Genomic DNA, 7,376 nt, shown 5'->3' on the forward strand with positions numbered 1-7,376 from the left:
TTCAACCTTTCATTTACGAAGTGATACTACTACTCACATATTTATCACTATCGGAAGCTATTGGCAAGTACAAATATCTTTCAGATGAAGAGCCTTCACATTTTCTCTTTAAAAATTTTACTGGTTTTATATTCTTAGTGCTCATATTCGCATGTTGGTTAGCAACAGCATTTCCAGCTGCACTGAAAATATGGGGAGGAGGGCAACTACAAGGCAGCATTACCAGCCAGGCAAGCCAGAATTATACTTCATTCATGGTTCCTTTTCTACACCCAGATTATCTGTGTGGCTCGTCTCATGGTGCTGCCAGATATACACAGTAGACCAATGACCAACTAATGACCAACTCGCGTTGTATCAACAAGTTTCCCTCTAAAAATGCTTTATACTCGTAAGTAAGAAAGAGCAAACTAAGATTATTACTGACTTTGATCCCTATTTCTGCTCTATTACAATTATCTCCCACTCATTAGTATGACTACCTCCAGTTCTGAATATAATAGGACATCTTTGCTCTCTTAAAAAAAAAACATATACATATATATGTACAGTGTAAGAGTTTCCCCAGTTCACAGAGCTCATTCTCTAGCATGTCTATTTATGGATTGAATTGTTATAGCAGTTAACAAATTCTTCCTCTGCCCCCATCTCTATCTGTTAGTAGTCAGCTTAACTAGCAAGACTAATGTGGAACTGGGCAAGCAGATACTCAACCCCCGATTAGTCTCCATCCCAGAATATAATGTTGCTGTCACCCTGGCATTCATGTCCCATGGCCAATGATTCCTTATATAGGGTCAGAGCATCTATTCAAATAGTTCTTTATCCTCCTAGAAGTAGGCAGCACAAATATAACAAAGGTCCTTGACTAACTCCTGAAAAATCTGGATTTGCTAATGGCTGCTTCTGTAAAAGTCACTTCTGAAGGCTACGAATTTAGCACTGAAATCATAAGAAAAAGTAGGAAATACGAAGATGATCATGCTGCCCAAATGATAGTGATTCCTCTCGGATGTCGTTAGTTTGCAGAGTATCAGCACTGTATTGCAGCTTTCTTTTTCAACAGCTCTGTAGAGTATTTTGAGATCGGCACTGCACAAAAAGCACTGTGTGAAGGATAGCCTGAAAGCTTGACTCAAAAATGTAGAAACAAATTTATTTTTCTTTGGAATTTTTGAGTTTGCAAAAAAGTATGTGCAAATTTCACCATCAAAAACACAATCCTAGAGACCTTTAGAAAAGCAGTAAGTAGAGGCAATTTGACTGAGGACAGACTACTTTCAATGACACCACTTTTGTTCTCCATCCCTGGAGTTACAAACATCAGACAGAAGAAGTGTTTCATTGTCTGCTCCCAACAGTAGAAACCCATCTGGCAAGCCAGCCTGGTTTGTTAAAACAAGACCATGGATCATACTGTGCCATCACTGTTTATGCAAAACACCTCCGTCCATCTAAACATCAACAGTCAGGGGGGAGTTCAGGTCTAAAACTGTTAACAGGGTATGGACGATCTGTGAGGTTCTGTAAAATCTCTGAAGGTTATCTAAAACCGAAGATGGTCAGACGATTCTACTAGGAAATGGGCAGCATGATTGAGAAGGTCCAACTGCCTAGCATGACTAGACATTTTAGAAGCTGCTAGTAGTGATTAAAAGAAAACAAACACCAAAAAGTCCACCTACCCCCCATGCCCCACTTAAGTCCCCATCACCTACAAGCTAGCTTACATGTGCATTTGGTGTATTAGGGAACATGACAGCTTAGAGCAAATATGTTTTTGTCCTCTTACACTTCTTGAGACATAAATTAAATTTGCCAGAGATATTCTGAACAGTAGAAGAGTGGAAATTTTCCTGACAGGGTAGTTGCTGTTCTGCCTCTTTCTTCCAAGAAAGTTGTGAATTGTTCACAGAACTCGTTTTTATGTGCTTGGTGCAGGTAGAAAGCAGACAAAGTATGCACACTGGCCTTGGGATATGCACAATTTTAGTGACAGTAATCATTTAGGTAGCTGCACTATGTATGCTGTTCTATTATTTGACTCCTTGGGCAAAATGAATACTGGCATGAGAAGCAGTCTTCTGGGAAGTCACACCCATTTCCCAGTCCTGATGTAGGAAACAAGCTGTAGGTAACAATGTGGGCACATTTATGCAACTCAGATCTGGCCTATGTACATTATACAATATCAAAGCCATGTTTAAGAAAGTAATTGTAATGCAAAACAGGTTACGCTTCCTACTGAGCCTCTGGAAATATAGTAGAACACCTATCTAGTGGGAGTAAAAAAGACTAACGTGGTGTGAAATGCCATGATAAAAAAATGGAGAGAGAGGACAACCCCAAAAGAAAGATCTGGCCAGACAAGGTTTGAGTGCCTGCCAGATACCTCAGTTTGCCTGCAGATTCTGTGCCATGCGTTTTTGGCTGACCACTTTGGACAGCAAGAGGTCTATGCCTCGTTGCCATTCCTGTCTACAGCTGTGCAGTAGAATCACCCTGAAGACACCAGATGGATGACATACAGACATTTGAGAAGTAAAGCAAGATCGTTTTAGGGTAACACCTACTATATAAGGGAAACAGAAGGCTAATAGATCATGGGCCACTACAGCAAATGAAACCAGCACTCATCTTTTTAAATGAGATGATATGAGAAATACTCACTCCTGCTCACATTATACTTCACTCCTCTTGGTCTTTAAATGACAGTAACAAAGCACTACTGTCCCATTAGTATAACATTTTTTGTGTTGCTGTGCATTATCAATGCATTTTTGTATATTTGTATTCTTTAATAACTGCAATACCAATTTATTTGACACCTTCTTACAGTAGAGCCATAAATGCATGAACTTCTAGTTTAAAATGGATGATAATGGGGAAGAAGAACAGAATGCTGAACATGAGGCAATTGTGTACCCTGACAATTTATAACACTACCTGCCTTCTGCTGCCTGATTATTTATGGCTGGGTGGGGAGATAAAGGAAAGAAGAAAGATAGCTGTAGTGAGGACAGTTTAATTTAAAACATTGTCACTTGCTCCTGCTAAAGTCTAGAGTCAGTTTCTCGAGGTATGTAACAGGTGCACTGCCTCTGAGCAGATCCACTAATAACAAAATCAATTTAAAATAAAGTGCTCCTAAAAGAAAGATGAATGATGAGGGAACAAAAATCAGAATGTTTTTTAGGTGTGGACAGTGTCACTTCATCCTGGTACTGCTGACTGCCAACTCAGAAATTAGAAGTGTTCCCAGTTTCTAGTTTCATGATGCAGAAGGGTTACGTATCCAGGGTCTCATAAGCATCCTCACAGTAAACGCACCTTCCAACTCCCCATGTTAAAAGTTGTTGCCAATTATTATGGATTAATTACTGATTCATATTTCATAATATTATAAAATCATTTAGGTTGGAAAAGACCCATAAGATCAATAGGTCCAATCATTGTGCAACACTACCAATTCCACCACTAAACCATGACCCTAAGCACCATGTCCACACCTCTCATAAGCACCTCCAGGGATGGGGACATCACCACCTCCATGGGCAGCACATTCCAAGACTTGACTATTCCCTCCATGAAGAAATTAATCACAATATCCAATCTAAGCCTCTTCTGGTGCAACATGAGGCCATTGCCTCACAATTCTATCACTCGTCGTCTGAGACACACGTCACTGCAGCCTCATCTCAGGTAGTTGTAGAGAATAATACCTCCCCTTAGCCTCTTGCAAACTGAATAGCCACGGTTCCCTCAGCCTCTCCTCACAGCTCTTGCTTTCCTTTCCCTTCACCAGCTTCCTTGCTCTGAATGCGTTCCAGCAGCTCAAACCTTTCTTGTAGTGAGGGGTTCAAACTGAACACAGCCACGTCCGCCAGCAGCCTGGCTGCAAGGCTACGGCCCAAGTTACTCTGAATAGGGTTCACAAGGCACCAGATCAAGGAACCTTCAGTGGCTGAACTGTGATGTAAATCTGGGAGTCAGCAAAAATAAGGACACACTACCGTATGGATCCAATTATGTGAAATAGGGATTGCCGAGATATGCGCTTATTTATTTCTTTTAAAAATAATTTTCTGTCCTTTTCCTGTCCACACCCACTCACCAATTTTTACTCTCTATCTCAGTACATGTAGCTATGACCTCAGCTGCAATAGGTTACAAAGAGTTTCAGTGATTTAGATATGAATGTTTGAGCAGTGTCCACCCACCAAATCCACACAAACAGATCAAAACTGATGTTCATTACAAATCTAACACAAGTAAATATCACCACCACTTTGTACAGAAAAAAAAAAAAGAAGCAGCATCTTCTCTGACTATGTGCTTTCCTTCTAGACAGCAAGAATTTATAACATCTGCTCACACTAAACTAAAAAAAAAAGAGAGAGAAAAAAGTCAGTAAAATATCCATTGCATACAGATACATTTTGATCATTTCTTCACCGCTATTAATATGAGTTAAGTTCACGTTGTCTGAAGTCAGCTGAGTTATGCTAATGTGAAAATAAAATCAGTGCCATTGCTTTTAGCTTGGGCCCTGGTCACAGAGTCATCCATCTGCTGGAGAGGAAAAGGAATAGGCATTCAGTTACAGTCCAGACTTGCAAAGGTAATAAAAGTGCTGCAAGCTCAAAACTATAATTCATAAATCCACCATGCATGTACATTTAGAGCCTTCAGTTTCACATCAGATCTCAACAAAAATGGAAAATGCCAGAGCAACAGTACTATTTGCCATGAAAAGAGAAAACATCTAAAAATAATAAGTGCTCCTATCCAGCACATTGTCACAACAACGAGCAGTGACAACACGGCAATTATCCACTGTCACCAAAGCCATACTCAGATGAAAATGCAGCAATTTCACAGGTCATAGACTATCATGATATCAAATCGTAACACTGTATGTCTGTCCTGATAATGATTATAAGCAGAAGCGATGGCACCCACATGTGAAACACATGTACAGCATTGATAGCTGAAGAAAGATGTATTTCTGCAACCGCTAGAAGCCAACAAAGATGCTCTCTGCTGATTTATTAGTGCAGAGTAACGATGGGATTATATTCTCCTATGCTAATCTCATCCTGACAGAGACTACTTTCTTACTCCAACCAAATAACATTTGGACAAGAGATGACAGTTTTTAACATTCTGTGAATTGCTTTTTCCTTTGTTTTTCCACTCCAAAAAATCATCACTTTTAAAAAGTAGGCAAAACAAATAATTCCACTTCTATCATCTGTTTTTGAATTTTGTGTCCTTTAATTATTTAAATACTTGCTTCCTGTACTTTCTATTAACTTTAGTTTTGATTACTCACAGAAGAAATCTTACTCCTCTGCGTATGACTGGAGTTACTAACACACAGCCTGCAGACTACTACTCAGCTGAAGGAGTGTGCTTTTTCAGAGGGCTCTGATGCCAGTTCATTTTGATATCAGCTACTGGTCTTGCTTTACTTTGCATATAGAGCTGAATGAGCCAGCAGACAAGCATTATCTGCTACCAGATCTCAAAATTATTCTACCTATACTGATTTAGACTTGGAAAACTTCCTCTTCTCTCCCCTAAACCTAAGCTTTTTATTTCTAAAGCCTTCTCCTCCCTATCTGTCCCCTACTCTTCTCTATTTTTTTCTTGAGTAATTTCATTTTCCACTGACTGTTCCTTCCACCACTCTGCTTAACAGTATTGCTCACTACATTTTCAGGATCACATTACAGCTTTACAAGACACTTGACAAGATAGTCCCACATTATGCTGTTAGCAAGTACTCCAAACACCTTGGAAATGTGGCCAATCCACCCATCAGGAAAGAGGGAAATGGAGACCTATAACATCCTTCAACTATCTAAGCGTGAAAATTAATTTAGATATAGAAGAATGTCATTTCAGGTGGGTGTCCAAGGGGTTAAAAGAAGAAAACCTTGACTATTTAAATACATATTGCTAGAAATCACACAAACACCATTTTTTTTTCTCTTTTTCTCCTCTGACACTTGTCTTTTTAAAAATATATTTCTGTTTTGACATCTCAGTTCTGAGCAGGTTTCACTCCTGCCAACCCACTGTTTGTGTTTTGAATAACTCAGAACAGATGAAGAGCTAGTCCAGAGACAAGAAATCTTCCAAACATCTGTCAGCTGCTCCAGTCCTGAGAGTAGAAAGCAAATTCCATCAGTAGCTCTGCTGATACTGCTGCACAAGCAGGATGCAGAAGCAGTTCTTATGCCTTTGCAGCCAGCAAAGCATGAGGAAAACTACATGACCCAGCAGTACAGCTGTGGTCTGAGGTTCTCTGGGATGTGAGCGGGGCAAGAGAGGGCAGGGGGAAGGCTGTAGATAATGCAAAATATTCTGATATCTTCTAGTTTTCAGTGCCACTATAGGAGGCAAGAATACTATATTGCAGGTAGGGGATGGAAAAAGAGAAATTTCATCCTCATGTGGAGAGCATACACTTGTGATTCAGCTGTAAAATTAATGAGACCAAAGGCCTTACACTAGCAGTCTGCAGGGGCCCTTTAGTACTGCCCTTTGAAAGTTTTAATCCCTCCTAACCAAACCCTCAGCTGTTCTGAGATAGGAAAAGGTTAGAGTAGAACAGAGAATGGAGAACTACTGAGAACAGAGAAAAGGTTCAGGGTTGAAAAATGAATGGGGAACACCCACATCCATGACAGGCCTGATATGTCACACTGTGGTCTCCAGAGAGCTGGTGGACACTGCCTAATGGTGCTCTGCTTGGACATGGAGAATGTGGGGAATGAGAACACATCTTGTGCTTTGGGTCTTGCTCCCAGGTAGCCTCCCACTGGTGTTGGAGTGGCCAGGGCTGGGAGAAGCTGGAGGAAAGGGTGTTGGGACCCAGTGAACTCTCCAGGGCAGACTTCTCCACAGGGAATGATCTCTTGAACTGGGCACATGCAGGCACGGACTCACACTTTGGTGCTTTGAACATCACACCACAACCCACTGTGCGTCCTTATTTAATTTTTGCATTGTTTTTTTAATTCACAGAATTGCAGGATTTGGAAGGGACCATTGAATCCAACCCCCCTTCTAAATCATGTTCCCTACAATAGGTGGCACAGGTAAGTATCCAAACAGATCTTAATATCTCCATAACAGGACACTCCACAACTTCTCTGGGCAGCCTGTTCGAGTGTTCCCTCAACCCTACTGTAAAAAACTTCTGCACGTTTGTATAGAACTTCCTGTGTTGAAGTTTTAGGCTGCTGCTCCTTGTCCTATCACTACATACCACTGAGAAAAGCCTGGCCTCATCCATTTGTCTCCCACCTCCCTTTAGATGTTTATAAACATTTCTCAGATCCCCTCTGTCTACTTCTTCCCAGGCT

The sequence above is a fragment of the Cyrtonyx montezumae genome, unplaced genomic scaffold (assembly GCF_038088225.1).
Source record: "Cyrtonyx montezumae isolate F1298 unplaced genomic scaffold, pur_monq_1.0 scaffold_8, whole genome shotgun sequence".
Taxonomy (NCBI): Eukaryota; Metazoa; Chordata; class Aves; order Galliformes; family Odontophoridae; genus Cyrtonyx; species Cyrtonyx montezumae.